Here is a 17,492-nt window from a genome sequence, read left to right as displayed (position 1 = left end):
CACAACTGCCCTTGTATCAGCTAATCTGTCCCCGAATGGTTCGCTTCAGGCTTATCTTGTTGCAGAAAACATTTCCCTTTTGCTTTCCTACATTCCTTTTCCTCTCACTCCATTACTCTCAGATCCAGCAGCTTTTCGAGCCTCCCGGACGGCAGCTCCCTCTGCTCACCCGCCAGCCCGCAGCAGGGCAGCCGATGAGCTACTGGTAACACCAGTTTGGACAAATGACTGTTCTTCCCTGTGTCCAAGCATCTGTCCTCCTGGTCTGTGCACCAAGTCTCCCTGCTGCTCCTGCTAGAGGTGCTTCCTCTGTAACCTGGCAGGGCATTGAGCTCGATGGGCAATTTGGATATTCAGGATGAAAAGCCTTTTGTAGCCCCAAAGCTGCTTCTCAGGGGGCTGAATGCGTCCCAGCAGTGAAAAGAGGGACACAAACATCATGCGTGCTGTGGTAAAGGTCAGCTGTGGCACGTTGCAGCCTGGCAAGGGATACCAAACAGTGGCAGAGCCACCAGTAGCAGAGAGTGCTGGCTGGTGAGACCAGTTACCAACAGCAGGGTGATACTGGTGGTGGGGCAGGCAGGGGTCTCAGCTGACGGACAGCCTGCTTTTGTAGGCACAGCAGGAAAGGGTGTTCTGGGGTGGCACACAGAAGAAGACAAGAGGATGGACTAGGTGTGTGAAAACAAACCCAGCAAAACAAAACAGTGGAGGCTTCTCTGGCAGCTCCCAGTGCTGGAACAGCCCAGTACTGGGCCAGAAACACACTGGAGCTGGCACCAGGGGAGGAAAGATGTGCCCGTGAGTGCCAGCGCCTCGATCGGAGCGTGGTGCCGAGGCACCATGGTTCAGGAGCTCAGTCCCGGCGATCTCTTGACTTGATACAGAGCAGGGACGCGGTCATTTGAATGTCTCCACGAAGCACTTGCAGGGATTGCACGTTAAGAAATAAAACTTCCGAATTACTGTCGTAGGAGCAGCTGCTTCGCTGCCCCTCAGCCCCCCATGGGGGGTGGGAGCACATTTGGATCCGGCAAGAGGAGGCGGCTGCTGGGGAGAGGCGGCCGCATCCCTGAGGAGCCCAGCCTGTGGGGCGAGGGACGGTGACAGTACCATGCCGCTGGAGGAGATTGCCTCAGGTTACTCGCTGAATTATGCCATTAAATCACTCCACATTGGACAAATCGGTGCTCTGGATGATTTGCCTTTGCCGGCACGGCTGAGTGGAGATACAAACACACACAAACACTCTCTCTCTAATTTTCCTCTGCGTGGTAGATGAGACCTGAAAAAATAAACACGTATCTTTCCCTATGGCCTATGATGTTCCTCTAAATGGTGCTTTTGTTTGTCAGCTGTAACATATCCCTTCCAGTCCGGTGCCTTTGCTGTTGTCGCTCTGAACCCTATTGCATCTCTTTGGTACTGCCCTGCAGCAGGGTGGGACGGTTTCCACTCTGCTCCAACCTCAGTTAAGCAATTTTTTGGTTTTTTGCTGGCACCAATAGCTGATTGCAAGAGTGAGGTAGAAACTAGATATCGTCAAGAGGCCTTGAGAGCCTCGGTCTGTTCTGCTCTGCTGTGCTCTGGGCTGTGCTTGGCAATTTTAAGAAGTGAGGTTCCTCAGACAGCTGGGATGACTGTCTTCTTTTCCAGACAATTTCAACCAACTTCCACACGTCAGCGTAACTGCAGATGTAATAACAAGCTATAATACCATCACTATGCCGTTCAGCTCTGCTGTTCAAGACTCAGCAGTTGCGTGGCTGACCAGCATACACCAGCTGACCGGGCCTTTGGCTATTTCGGAGCAGCTTCTGCTGGTACCGTCATGTGCCCCATGGGAGATGTAAGGGCTGCGGGAAGATGTACGATGAGGTGGTGGTTAGAGGAGACAGGACACAAATTCACAGACAATAACGTTTCATTGGTTTTGCTGTTCATGGGATGCCATCCTTTACAAGTATAAATAGGTTATCCTCTCTTCTTAAATTCCCCGTGTTACTGGCTTCATCTGGGCGTTGACTTGTTTCCACACAACCCATAGGGGACAGAATTGCTGTAGGAAAATGAAGCGGGAAAATGAGTCTTTAACTTGACCTGCAACATCAGAGAATTTGAAAAATTGTGAGTGTTTTTGTAGAGCTTTTATATCATCACCCTTTTCAACTGAGCATCCCAAATGCTTTATAAATATTAATTAAGTCTCATGTGGCTCCTCTGAATTACGTAAAGACAGAATTGCCTCATCCATCAGAAGAGAGGATCCAGAAGCTGCTTAACAATTTGAGACAGCATTAAATGACACCAGCTCAGTGAATAAGAACATAACACCTGCTTGAAACTTCTGGGCAGGAGAAAAATTTAAGCAACGGGACTTGTAAAAAAATAGTGTTGGATCATGAAGGGCTACATGAGGATCTCTCTTGCCTTACCCGCCTTCTGTCTCTCTTTTTGCTTTGTGGGAGAATCTTGTCTCCCTGGCGAAACTTTATCTTATTAGGGTTTCAGAAAGGAAGCAACCTAAAGGGAAAATGCTCATAAAATCCTCACCCTCTCTCCCAGTCCTAAGACATTATTCATGGCTTGCAGATGCTGACACTGAGAACTGCTGGAAGAGAGGGCTGGACCAAATGGACCGAGGTGCCGTGGGAGCACAGCGTTTAAGGGAACTCCGTGGAGCAGCCTGGAGCTGGGAGCAAGACGATGAAGCCAGGCACAATGTGGAAACCTCATTAGACAGCAGAACACAGTGATTTAAAGGGCTGACAAAGTAGTATCAGCACGCAGGGGATGCTGCTTGTTTGGGAAGGAATTGCAAGATTATTCCCAGTCATTAAGATCACAGAGCCTCACACAAAGACATGAGCTAAGAGCAAACAGCCTGCCAATTACATATCAGGTGTTAGACAAATTAATATCACACCCAGCTGAAGAATTTGGATTTGGACTCTAGTTCATTAAAAAGCTTAACTCAAAAACTAGCATTTAATGAATGCAGAGAGGCATCAGTTATTTACTCAAATTTCTCATCTCCTACTGAAAGTATTCTCATTTTCTCTTTCAAATGCCTGAGAAAGGCACTGGATTAATTGTTTCTCCAGCTGGACTTCTCCAGATATGTCTTCGAAAGCCACTCTGCATTAATGGTTTCCAATAAGACAACTGCAGACCAGGGTAAAATTAAAGTACGGTGGAAAAAATTGTTTGTGTTGGAAAATTCAGGGACTTTTTTTGTGGTATACCAGATATGCCAAGGCAATCTTGGAATGTTCTAAACTTTCAGTGAGTGCAGGAGACGTGCTAGAGATGCTATTTTTTTTAATCAGTGCCACTAACTGACCTTTTATATAGAAATTAGTTACAGAAAAGGACCTGCATGGCTTGGTGGGCATCAATTTGCTCTTGCACCAACAATGCTTGCCCAGGCGATAAAGGCCAACTGCACCATAAACTGCATTAGCTAGAGCCTAGGTGCTTCTTCCCCTTTACTGAACACTTAAAGAGGCCACATCTGGAATAATGTGCCAAATTTCCATCCCCATCCCCGAAACAAAGGCTTGCTCTATCCTGCTCTCAAGAGGCAACAGACACAAGCTGCAACAAGGGAAATTCCAGATACCAGGAAAAAATCCCCAGCAAGGGCAGTGAAATCCCGCAGGGAGGGCTCGGAGAGGCTGTTGAATCTCTGTCTTTGGAGGTGTCAAACATCTGACTCAAAAAGATGCTGAGCAACTTGTCCTAAGCTGGCCCTGCTTCAAGGCAGGGTGGGGTGGTGTTGGACCACCAGACTGCCAGAGGTCCCTCCCAACCTAAATTATTCCATTATTTTGTTCCCATTGGGGACTGGAGCAGACCTGTGGAATCTGTATTTTTTAGTTCTCTAGGCCATACTTAGACAAATTAACAGACATAAACAGCCTTTGAGACACTAAGGTTTGTGTTGCTGTAAGAATTATGACCATTGTAAGGTCATGATGGTTCTGTTTTTTTGAAAACGTAAAAGTGGAACTGGTTTTCTTATTTTAATTCCTTTCTTCACCACATATGAATTCACCTCTGCTGAGTTTTAATCTACAGTGAATTTTCTGGCTTTGTTTCCTGCAGAACTTCGTTTGAAGAGCCCTTGTAAAGAATTGCATGGTGTTCGAATGGAAATGAAAGGTAATTGAAAGCATAGATCTGTTAATCCTGAGGGTCTTAGTACTGCCTCTTAATATACATCGGTAAAATATGCAAAGTTATAGCAATCAGTTACAGCATGGCTGCAATGAATCTCTTATTAGCTCATGCAAGGCACACTAGATGAAGATTGATGAAGAAGAAAGGAGGTGAAAGTGAATTTTTTATTTAAATGGTCCCAGTTCAATGAATTCTCTGCATTCTTGGCATGATAACCCAATCAATGATTGGCTCTGTGAAATAAGAGGATTGACACTGTTTTAATGCGTTCTGTTTTACAGCCATTGTTTTCCTACACACAATATTTGTACAGGAAATCTAACAATACTTGACTACGTGAAAATGAAGTTAATTATTAGGTAGACTTCGCTGTGTTCATCCTCTGTAGCATCTGTGTATCTTGGGAAGGTTTTTTTGTTGCTTTTGGGGGGGTATAGCAATACTACATAATTAGCATAAAATGAACACCAATCTCTTGCCTTTCCAGTCAGGAAAAAAAGGGGTATGGCAGTACATTGCAGAGAAACAAATGGCACTCAGGGTAAAAAGTGCTGGGAGTGGGTCTGTTAGGTTATAACTTTGTCCTCATCCAAAGGAGTTTTTGAAGAGCACTATTAGTTTCTGGTGACATAAAGGAGGATTTCAGCACTGATTTTACCATATGTCTTTGTTTCAATTAATGGTTTTGCTTCCAGGTAAAATAACAGAAAACATACACGTACTCACAGTACCCAGCAAATTCTTTCTCTTCATTTCTTTTGCCTTTTCATTTTTAACATTGCCAGCTCTCCTTATAGTTAACAATATGTCAGCATTGTCATTAAAAACCTTTGGTTCTGTTTTTATATATGAACTGTAAAAAAAATTGCTTCGGGCTTCAAATTTGGTTTCTAGGGTCTTGCTTATAAGATCCTGTAAAACATTTTATGAATTCATAAAAATATGTTCAGCTCTGCTCCAGCTCTGGGATTCAGTCCATTGACTCTCCACCACAAAAGTTTACTAAACATTTTTTAATACACTTTTATTAGTGAATTTCTTATAGAGCACATTATAAATTTGTCATGGGAGTTTCTTTATAGCTTTTTTTCTGCTTATCACAAATTAAAAAGAAAGTTTGCTGTTTCTGCTACTGTAGAAATTGACTCTCGACTCAGATCATCAACACATTCTTAGGACTCTCAAAAAGGTTATTGTATACTTGCACAACTCTCACATTTCCCTTACTTCAACCTCTCCAGTCTGCTTGTTTTAAATATTTCCGGAAGGATTTTGAATGACATGAGCTAGGTGGCAGGGATATTTAAATGGTGTTACTGCACCTACAAAATCTCCCCAGGGAGGATTTTAATTCTGCAGAGTACCTCTCCAAGGTGGTTGAGGGAATCCGGTTTCCAGAAGAAGGGCAAGAACCCAGGGTTTTCATTTGCTCAGAAGAGCTGAAACAAAGTGAATTATCCATGGTATTGTAAAGTTAACAAACACAACTCTTAACTTGACTCTTTAGTTTCTGTGAAGTATAGAAATGCAGGATTTGTCCTGCTGGAAGACAACTGGGTCTGTGTCAACCTGCCTGTGACAGCTGCCAGGGGCATGTGCTAAGACACAAGTCCAAGAAACCCCACAGTTAAATAACTCGCCCAAAGGGGAACTTTATTCCCAGATCTCCAAGTTCATGGCTGAGAACACAGGCTGAAATGCAGGATAGCTTTTATTGTAGGAACTTCTGTATCCCTCAGTGCTGTGGCATCAAACGATGCATTGAGTTTCAAAGGCTCATTAGCATTTGCATGAATTGCTCCTGCCCAGGCAAACTGGCATGCATTTCCTCTGACCAGCTTGCGATGGGTTCCCAGTTCACATTAACTAGATTATCTCCTTCCTTTCATAAGGATATATGCAGGAGAGCTCTATTTCCCTTTCCATATGCCACTTGATATTTTACTGCTGTATCTCCCCCTCTTCTCTTTTAACTGCTATTGCTGCTCTGCACCTGATCCTTTGGATTAGATGCTGGGGTGCCTGTCAGTGTATGCAAAAGAGATATTTGGCATGAACAGGATTTTTCGTGGTCTATATAGATGTGAAGTTTATTGTTTGTTTTTTCTGATAGCGAAATTTATTGTGAAGTTTATTGGTTTTGATAGTCAAATCTTCCCACAGGCTGCCTCTGAGTTGGGGCAGCACAGAATCACACACTGTCCCAGATTGCTGCAGGAATATTTTTAAGCAAATGCCAGTACTATCCTTTACTTCTGCAATAGAGAAGGATTTAAGTAATGATAGGAAGTGAGACGCAGTGAACGGAAGCATAATAGGAATCAGGTCTCGCTCAGTGATGAGATTTGGGCAGCGAAGATGTGCCCTGCATGTGATAGCTTTGTGTGTGCAGGAACGAACAGTCCCTCCTAGTCCCCCTTCGGCAGGCTGTACTGTGACCCCGTAAACCCGGGTGATGCTACACTTCTGCTTTCATGAAGCAGCATTATTACCTGCTGCCAGATTTAGGAAGGAATTAGGACTTCTTTCAAAAATCAGAATTCAAATTCAGAAATATGTTGTTCTCTCATCATTTTATTCTCCTCTAACCTCCTCTCAGAAACACCCGATGAGCGTTCCATGGGTCTAACAGGCTGCAGAAGTCCCTGTACTCCTTCCCAACCGCAGACCGTGAGCCAGAGTCGCTGGGTCAGAGCTCTGCCCGGTGTCAGGCCACGGCGCTGTCAGATGGCATGCTGTGACTGCATCCCTCCTACTGATCGGTAAGACTGTCCTAAATGCCTAAAAGGTTTTTTTACTCCCCACTTGTTCAGGAGTTAGGCACTTGGGTTACCTTCCTGGCTCGACCACTGAACTGATGTGTTCAATGACTGTAACTCTGCAAACCATGCAGGACACTGGAGGTACCTCGAGCTCTTTTTCCTGCACAAGAGCTTGTGTGGCAGAAAGACAGAGTTTTCTTGTTACTATTTGTTCTGTAATAAATTCCTGGTTAGATGTTTTATGAAGAAAGGGGATTTATATCTCCTTTCAATATTGCTCATGTAGGAAACCATCTGAAAGCACCAAGTAAAATGGTCCTGAGAAGAAAGACGTGGGAGCAGATTTCTTGTCACCTAGGTAAGGAAGAGGGCAGGAGGTGAGGTTACTGCCACCAGCACTTTACAATACCTGTCTGCTAAGGTTAACGAATGCTTCAAACCACATCTCAAGTTTGCTCTTCTGTGGAATATTAAAAACCACCTAATTGAATCATGTGAAAGCTGTGTCCTCTAGTGAGGCTTTTGTGATTGCTGGCACCAATAAGGTGCTCTAGCCCTGCGTTATGTAGGAGTCATCTCCCTGCATCTGCAGTGGGACTGGCAAAAGTACCACCATCCTAGAAAATTCCTGTAAAATCTCTTATGGCTGACGTGGCACCTCAACGGCAAATGATGCTGACCTGGCTAATTCCCATCTTTAGAATAAGCTGAAATAAAATCTGAGGTTTGAACACGTATGCTCCTTGAATCACCAGGGTAAACATCTGAAGGTTGTGGTAGTGCCTTGGGTCCACCAGTAATAAAATATGTGTGTGAGCTTATGCTGTCATTTGCTTCATTTCTAGTAGCACTTTACCTGGTGGAAGAAAGCAGAGAGAGAGAATGGCCAAAAGTGATAAATCGCATTGTCGAGAGTCAGTAAACGTTAGCCACAGAGTCCTTCTGCTTGTCATAGGCAAGTGATTTAAAACTTTTATCCCTTAGCTTCTGCTAGCACATTTTGCACAGATCATCATTCTTCACCCCACCTCACAGCTGTCACTTGCAACGGAGAGCCCAGAAGTGATACAAAAATCACCTCTGCAAACAGGACACAGGACTAACAAGAAACCACAAAGAAAAATCATGTACTCATTGCTTGTAGTAGTTAGTTCTCTCCAGTAATAGCTGCAAATCAGTGCTTCCCTCAACTGCATTTCTTACCAAAAGCTTTCCTTGAAAGGAAATCTTAGGTGTGGAAATGAGGATAAAATGCTTAATGGTCCCTAAGGTTTCGGAGCATTCAGTTCCTTCTAAAATTAATGGAACTTGGGCTCCTTATGCGGCTTTGAACATCCTGCTTGACTAATATTTAAACTGCTGAAGTTCATCACAGACCTCCAAGAGTGAGCACTGCCAGGACCTCCTGGGAGTTGAGAATACCAGCAGCTGGCAAGAAGGAAAATGTACTCCTTCATATGTATATGAAATGCTTCACTTTCATAGCCTTGAAGCCACAACGGTTACAAATCTTAAATGGCACTTGCAAGTCTTCAATTTCATACGTTCATATGTTACTGAAGTCCTCAATCGATTAATTAGGCAATTATCTTTCAATAGCACTTTTCCCACCCATCAGCTGCTCTGGGTTACACATGTCCCTTTGCTTGTCTGCTGTGTGACTTTGTTCAAGGACCAAACCTTCTATTTTTAACTTTGCCAGTGCTTAGAGACCTTCTTCACCCCAAGACCACCTTGTCTACACTGCAGACAGTGTCTATGAATAGCAAAAAATGGTGTTCATGGCAGTAACTGCGGTCTGCACGATCTAGTCCCAGCTGAGGGACTTAGTGGGTGTTACTGCCATAAGAAGCAGTGGGGCAGTTATTAAGGCCACATTTCATGTAAACTTTGGAATGAGAACTCAGGGAATATTTGGGTACTAGTTGGCAATTTGCTTGCAGCTTTTCTGAAATCTACTTAAATGCCCACAATATTGGATAATATTAAAAACTCCAGTTCGTTCCATGTGAAGTGGCAGTACTGTCTGTTCATTGTGATGTCTGCTTTGAAGATGTGACTGAACAGATTGTGTCTTGTCCCGTTTCCACCACTGCAGGCTGCTGCAATAAGAAACATCATGTTCAGAACCACTCATAGCATGATGGAAACAGCAGAATAGTCTTGGGAAAACTTGGCAAAAATCATGGACTTTCATCTCCAAGCTGAAATGTATTTGGTTTAATAGCTGGTCTGAGAGGTGTACTTTGAACCCATTCTTGAAAAAAAGCTTGTATTACGACTGTGAAAGATTGTATTCCTGCAGATTTCATATTGACCTTCTGTCATTTGAGGTTTTAAAAATAGAATTGTTTCTTTTTGCTACTTCTAGAAGATCCAGATTTGCTACTTCCAGAAAATCCAGGAGCAGAACAACGCAACAGCCCTAGGATGGATCATGCTACTAATGGTAGGCTCTACACAGGACTTTTTAAAACAGTGAATTGTTCGATCCATGCAAATCTCTCTCCTCATACCAGAGAGAATATTCCTTGGTGCAGCTCCCTTTTGGGAAATACTAGTGTTAATCCCACAGGGCTAGATATGATTTTTCTCCATCAAAACACAGATGAACAATTTGAAAGAAGCAAGCACACTGTGATGAACTGTATAAAACCAGCCCAATAGCTGATAACTTTGCATTCTGCAGAAAAATAAGAGAATTAGAATTGAATAATTGTATTTGTTATTTCTTTTGTATCTTTTATGCTAGGTTTGCAAAACATTTTATAAGATTGTCACGTCCTTGCAAAATGTTGTTAAATATTTTTATTCCCATGTGATGGGCAACAGTAGATGAAGTTAAGGAATTCAGAGGCCTGAGAAAGGCTTGAGGATGCCTGGAAGGTCAGAGGCAGAGAATGAAAACCAGCCACTGTAACTTCTAACCCCTGACCCATACAGGTCTGCCAGCTCTGAGGAAATTTTGTATACAGCTGATACTGGTCAGAAACCATGGTGTATGTTACCCTGTTCACAAAGTCTACATCTGGAAAATGCAGATTCGGTGTTTTGCATGTTAATTCACTAAAGACTTTGCATTCTCAAGCATAGAGTGTCTCACACAAATCAAAATGAACTTGTCCCAGCTTTGTAAATCTTAAAGATATAAATTTTTGATTAAAAAAACCTGATGTAGAACAGGAGAAAAGAAAATCGGCATAGTTTGGATTGACCTTCCAGTTCTGAGAGAAAACTTTGGAGGTGTTAGTGATCTAATTGTGCCATAATTATCCGTATAATGGGACATGGATACTTTGGAATATGCTTTTCACTCCAGCTAGGGGTCAGAAGTAGCCGTGTAAATGTTGAAAAGAGTATAAAATATGAGAGACTAAAGCATTTCTGCGAGCCCAATTCTCTGATGTCTTACAATTTAAGATCCAGAAATTAATGTATATTGATTCAAACAGCTCAAAATACCCTGCAAGAGCTAATCAATCCAAAAGTACTTACCAGCAATAATTCAGTCAGCTGGTGAACTAACTGACTGCTAATGATGAGCGAGGAAGACTCCCTACATTTGTGAGCTATTAGCTGGATCATCTAATCTGGTACTGAAGATAATTGTCTACCAATATATATGAAAAAACAAAGTGAGAAAAAAAATTAATCCCAGGAAGTGTTCATGTAGTTGAAGGGGATCTCAGAAGGCTGCTGAGATGACAGAATTGAAGGTAATTTGTTGTTGGCTTTTATATTGGCATTAACATTTGCAAATGTAATCTTTCAGACGAAGGGATGGGTGACACTGTCAGGCCCCTGAGGGCACTAATGGCCTTTAGTGTCCCTGCAGAGCCTCCCCTGGGGCCTCCCCCACCCCTGTCCATGGCCCAGGAGACCCATTTTAGCTCAGCCAGGGGCCATCAGTCCCTGTCTGTAGATGTGCCTGACTGTGACCCTGCCTCCTGCGTGGACCTGGACCTGGACCTGGACCTGGACCTGCCCTGTAGGCAGCCTGTCTCCTGGATCGACCCCTCGGGAATATCTCGTAGCTTTGTCTCCAGTCCTGTCTTTCTGAAATGGCCACTGCTGCCATATCCTAGGTGTAGGAGAAATCCACTAAACTGTACCTCCAGTGCTTTCTTGGAGGGTTGACTGCTTTTGTCTGGTTTTCTCTTTTGGGGCTAAAATGCTGTGGACCAGATGGTCCTAAGTGCTGTGGAAGGAAAAGCCACAGCCAACACCCGGAGCTGACTACGGGTTTGTTACGGACAGACAGTAAGATCACTTGGGATGGGAAACCGTGGCTCAGGTGCGGACCAGGCTGAAGCAGGGGATAGGAAGAGATATTCTCAAAGTTTCCAAGCTTTGGGGAAATAAATCAGTTGCTGAAGACATCTACCCAGTTTGCAGCAGGGACTCAGCTGTTGGAAGAGACGGATGAAGCTGGGGTCTGTGAAGCACAGCTGTAGCTGCACAGGGGTTGGGTGGAGGAGACCTTCTGCCCACCTCTTGCACCCCTTGGGGTGGGGGGGGATCCTGACACCCTGCAGCAAGGAACTGCCCAGACCAGGTCATTCACGTTCTCCCTTTGAGATGAACGGTGGGTGCTCTGATGAAGCCACTTTGGGATGGGATTTTTTAGCAAATGTTTGGTAGTATTTGAATTTCCAGCTGGGCTCTGGGGAGCTAATTTATGTCAGTGGAGCTCTCCTCAGTTACAGTGACTGGAAGGCCAAGCATATGCTTCCTTACTAAAGACACCTGTAGTACCTGGAAAGAATAGGAAGTTTTAACAATACCTTAAGTTTAAAGGAAAGAGAAGGAAATAATAGTCAATTAAGCATTCTTCTTGGGAACTTCAGAAAAGCAGCAATTTAATTAAAAAGTGACACTTTCACAAAAAAATGGCAATGTTTCTGGAAGCTGGGACAAAATGAAATCACTTCAAGAAAAACAAGAGGAAGGGAAATGTGTTTGGGGTTTTTTTTCCACACTAAAACTTGATTTAATTGTTAGTGAAGCACCGCACATCAAAAACACAGCTTTTTCTTCCATGGTATAATTAATGCTGAAACGCATCTGACAACATGTCTGCTTGCCCAGCACCAGACAGCAGCTCACATGGTTTTCCTGAGATGTTGCAGAGCTTCTTTTCAATCCAAACCCAGCTGATGGCCCCTGTATCAGCAGGGTGGAGAAACACGAGTTTGCTTGTTGTCTGCCTGCAGCTGTTGGTAGCGTCTCTGAGCTTTCTCTTATTTTCCAAGATGGGGAAAATTACAGGTACAGGAGAGGTAGACTGTGTATTTTCGTCACCACACACTATTTATTATCATTTCATAGCAAAGAAAGATAATCTTTACTTTTAATTTAATTACTGTAGATTCCTGAATATGACTTAATACTTTAATGGGAGCTCACACTCAATCTCTGTGGTAATTTTCTCTGCCTCTTTGGGCTCAAGACCTTATGACGATTTAGGCAATTAGTTTCAAAATCCATTCTCTTGTGGACTGCTAGGGTTTTTGTGATGTCTGTTGCTATACTAATGCCTACTTGCTGCACAATGTGCTAATTACTTTTGAAAACAATTTCACACTTTACTGGGAAAATAAAAAGGAAATTGTTTTAGATACCCTTTAGAAAATAGTGTGGACAGGAATGGTGACTGAAGATTTGTCCATGATATTTCAAGCGTCAAATCGATCCTAGTGTTGTTTTAATAGCAGCAGTGGCAAGTGCCACTGAAAGATTAAACAAATAAAAAAGACCTTAACTTTGATGATTTAGGCCTGAAACTTCAAGTGCAATGAATTTAACATATGGCTATTTAGTACCTTCAGAATAAATTAGCTCTGTATCTGTGCACGAGGTCTGAGTTTGCATGGCCCTACATCTTTTGGTATCTGGGCCTCTGGCTCACACTGATCTTGGCTTAAGAGTTGCTTTTCTTCCTTTCTGGGGGCAAAACTTGGAGTTTGAAAGATGCATGGACCTTAAAGACAAAAATCAGGCTCTTGTGACTGGTTTTGTTGTATAAATTCTTCAGTTTTCCTTATCCAGAGGTGAGTTTCAAGGCATAGAAGACTGGCAGTGCTCAGAAGAAGGAAGGCTGGCTCCTGAAAGCTGGTCTGTGAAGCCACGGGGCAGGGGTGACTCCATGCAGACATTGGGTGATCAAGACTAGGCAGAGGATGAATCATACCCTTGTGGAAACTAGGTGGTGAAACTTTATGGTTTGACCCACTGCATCTAGAATAACAATGCATACAGGATTTAAATTTATCCATTAAATGTTAAATTATCTACATCAGTTCAGGCAATGTATAGGCAACCTGATGCATTTCTATTATGTCATCAAAACAATGCACCATATTTAAATTCTGCAGCAGTAATAACAGACAAAAAAAAGCCAAATTCTTTGAGTAATGCATAGAGTGTCATGACTTTCCTTACAACTGATGGCACTGGGTGTTAGTTATGCTACAGTATTAACTAGTTTATATTAATTTTCTATTCTGCTTTGTAGTTCTTAAGAGAACTGCACGTTTGCCAGATAATATCCAGAACACAAAATGCTATTTAGTAGAAAACAGCAATAAAATTACTATATAGCTTCCTCTGTGTGTGTTTTAATTAATCAAAGAAAATACTCTGTGTGGAACATAAAACAATTAATTCTGGCTAAGAGACAAGGATGAAACATTTAACTACTCTTAGATAATCACAACAAGGGACAAGAAGCTGAGAGAAAGAGATAGGGGAAAGCTTCTCTGAAAATACAGGGGAAACTTAAAGGGGAAGTTAAATGAGAAGGAGAGTTGGGTGGGTTGGGCCTTGAGGAGAAAAGGTTGGTAACGATATTTTGGGGGGCTTTAGGGTTCTATTGGTACGGCGAGATCTTCTGTGCATAATATATGGAGATCAGTTCTAACTAAAACCATATTCAGTCTGGTATGAAAATGCTTGAGCTATTCTTTACCATATAGACACACTTGTAAGTAAGAAAGAAAACATCTTGGTGGATACTAAGAAAAAGACCTGCTCTCGCTCTCACAGGTGGAGTACTTGAGCCTTAATCTGAGATTCCCACTAGCAGCAGATGAGGCATGAGTTCACAGAGGTTGCAGGGTCCTAGAAAAACTGGATCATTTTCAAAGGGGTTTGGGTTCCCACGAGATGTAAAGTAAAAGACAGCTCAGAAATCCTCACGGTTTATTTAGGACTAAGGCCCAGGAAAGTCTGTGGAAATGCTTGTGTTGTTTGTAGTGGACCCAGAAGGACACCCAAAATGTTTCTTCTACAAAACATGTTCATGGCACCTAAAAAGAAAGCATGCAGCTAACTATGAATAGCTAACTCTTGGAAGTAAACCTGGAGAATAAGGATTTACACAAGTGAATCACAGTCTACCTACCACTTTTTTTCTCTCTTTCATGCCTGGGCCTTAAAGACAAGAGTATTATCAGATCTCCTAACCTGACCTCTGTCATCCAGCTATTCTTATTGAGTCGGTAAATTCCAGCTGATCAGCCAGTATTGTCACATTGCTCTGATTTAGCTGCTAACTTTGTCCAAAGAACATCTTTCCCATAGGGAAAGAAAATACAAAGCTTTCTTGTGTCAGTTTTTGAGGGATCAGCTGGTCTGGGAACTTCTTTCCCTTTAATCCAATCCTAACCTTCAGTTAATCCTATACCTCTTGGGAAGGGCATATCTGTATCCAGCTCATACATTTTAAGTGCTACAAGTATTAACACTGACTGACCCAGTCCTTTTCTCCCAAGGTCACCTTCCAATGCACTTTGTCCTTAGTTCTGAAAAAAGACTCGTATTTTATCAATGTTACATTAGGTACTTCTCAGTCTTCCTGCAGCTTGGTCTCCCAGATTGCCTCATTGCTCTCACCTGCAAAATGAGACCCTGCCCACTCCAGGTGAAGCTGAGTTCCTGGCTTAATAAGCCAGTACAATGCAGAAGATAAAATCTGAAGGAAGAAGCTAAATTCTGGGCTGTGAAAGAAGGATTGTATTTTCTTGTGAGTCTCTGAGAGAAGCTGGTGCGCTCTAGACAAGATCTAGCCGAAGGTAAGTGCTTTACAGGATCCTGGGGCATAAGGGGGGAGTTGCCTAAAATTGTTATATGGCTGGAGCTTACATACTTAAACGTGTTACATGTCTGAATACTTTTAGTGGCTACTGGTTTCTGGAGATGTGTAATCTGCTTGTGAAGTGTTGCTGAATGGCACAACTGTAAATACTGTGCCTTGGTTAGGTGATGGTGGTGAACTACAGCTAGTTCATAATTAGTTCTGAGAAAAACTAGATGTTAGATCTTGCTATGGAATCCATTTAAAGGGTTGGTTTGGGAGCTTCCTATCCTGTGTCAAAAGAGTAACTGGCAAAACTCCACATGTGCATGTATGCTTCCTCCCCTGCTGAATACAGGAGGCCTGGTTCTACTCTTCCTTCATTAAAACAGTCATTTCTGCAGGAGCTGTCCTAACTAGTAGGCTGTAGTACCTGTTTTGGAGTCCCACTTGCTTTGGATGGCATGCACTGGAGGCTAATCCTCTCTCACAGGAGGTGTTGATGCCTGTAACAGCTCTAGACAAGCCTGAAAGGTAGATGCGGCAAAGCCTTCAAGCATTGTGTTTTATTTGTTTCTTAATATAGAAGAGATTCTGTAACTAAAATCTGTCTCCAGGTGCTCTTCATAGTTTATTTAATGCAAGCATTTTCTTGTTAGATTATTGCCTGTCTCTCTGCATAGTTCAAAAATACTGACTAAAACATACAGCGACTCAAGGGATTCCCTAAGCTTTCCCTGGAAAAAACTTATTGCGGCAAGAGTATTTATACCAAGATTCATTGGGGCAGCACTGAGCCTCAGCAAAGTACAACTTTGTAGGAGGTAGTTTTGGGTAAAGCTCACAATGTAACTTACCATCCTGTATTAGGCCTTTCAGATCCTCCTGTTAAGATGGTGCATCAGTGCTCCTGGAAGGAAACATTGTCTTGGACAGGACTTTTAATAAAGGCAATGAATCAAATTGTTTATCTGCAAAATGTGTGCCAGGAATGTCATAGGAAGCTCTTGTTGTTCCACATGTTTTTATTCTCTCGGAATGGAAAATAAACTGTTACAAAATTTACACTAAAGATCTGTTTTACCTGGGGTTTGTGATGGGAGCTGTAGAAGTAGCCCTATCCAGGGATGTAAGCCTTACTTCCATCTTAAGTATATCTTGTTTTAATTGTTAAATTTGCATTTCAGTTGTGACTTGAAACCTTTGCTTGGAAGGGATAAGCTGTTGGAGATTGACAAATGAACTGAGTTTTTATATGCTGTCCAGTGAACTTAGTAGACTGAGACTTATTCTAGTTTGTGTGGTGGCTGTAAAACTTAAACCAGGTCAAGCTTTATAGGACATAAAGGGCAAAGAATGCATCAAACTACTTTTTGAAAAAGTGAGGGTATAACTCGATTAGTGCAAATTAATTAATTAGTAATAGCATGTCTATTGTATACTAGAGATAGGAATTTTGTATTTTGTGCTGTTTAATTGTTTTTCCCTCTTGTATGCTAAATGACACTTTACTTTCTTGTCAATGTATTTGTGAATCACTAATTCATAACCAAATAAACCCTTTGTTTTATCAGGACGTTAGTTTTAAGCAGCCAGAAGATTTAGTTTAACTATGTAATATGAGGAGCCAAAACTTGTATCCAAGTTTTAGTTTAGTGAAATGTAATAGACATCTTTCAAATTAGCTCAGATTATTCAGGTGATGAAAGGTGATATGTTAAATGTTAGGTATAGTTAATTATATACTTGCAGTCCTCTCTAATCTGCAGAGCGGATTTCTGCTGCAACATACAACCAAGTCCTGTAACAGGGTTCTCTGCAGGCTGTGATAAATGGAGCATGTTACCCAGCAGGGAGTCGGCCTTTCTCAAAGAGAGGAAGGATGATGTAATGAGAGTGAGGGGAAATAAGGCTATTTTTTGTGTGTATGTGGTAGGACTGCTTTTAATCTAGTACATATCAAATGGCCTTGAAGAAGTAAATTGGTAAGTCATAAAAAAAAATCAGCCTTAAGCCCAATTTCAGGAAAATGCTGTGCTAGGCTAAATAGGAAAAATGAGGTGTTGGAGGGGTGAGGCTGACTGAATAGAAGAACTCTGTATGAATAATATATTTTAGTTTCTAGCAAACACTGCTGTGTGAGTAATGGTCTTTGACTGGGTGAAGACCTTATTCAGGAAACAAACTTTGAAAAGTTGAGCTAATAGGTAAACGCTCGGCAATGCCTACAAATGAGTGTGTTGCATGAAGTAGTGGAAGCGTGTGGGTATGGCTGTTGGACTTGGCAGATTAAGTATGAACAAGAAGGGGCTTGCGGAGCTGCTAGGGGAGAAGTCCTCCCAGGTCTCTGGAGAAGTACATCTGGGGCTCTCCCCCTCGTCACGCAGTGTGGATCTCTACCTCTTTCTTCTGGCTTGTCTAAGCTAGTGTTCCCCAGAGCTGTTACATCTGTGAGTGGATGGTAGGAGGGCAAG

This window comes from Haliaeetus albicilla, chromosome 11 (assembly GCF_947461875.1).
Source record: "Haliaeetus albicilla chromosome 11, bHalAlb1.1, whole genome shotgun sequence".
Taxonomy (NCBI): Eukaryota; Metazoa; Chordata; class Aves; order Accipitriformes; family Accipitridae; genus Haliaeetus; species Haliaeetus albicilla.
The sequence above is the reverse complement of the archived record's forward strand: the minus strand, read 5'-3'. Positions refer to the sequence as shown.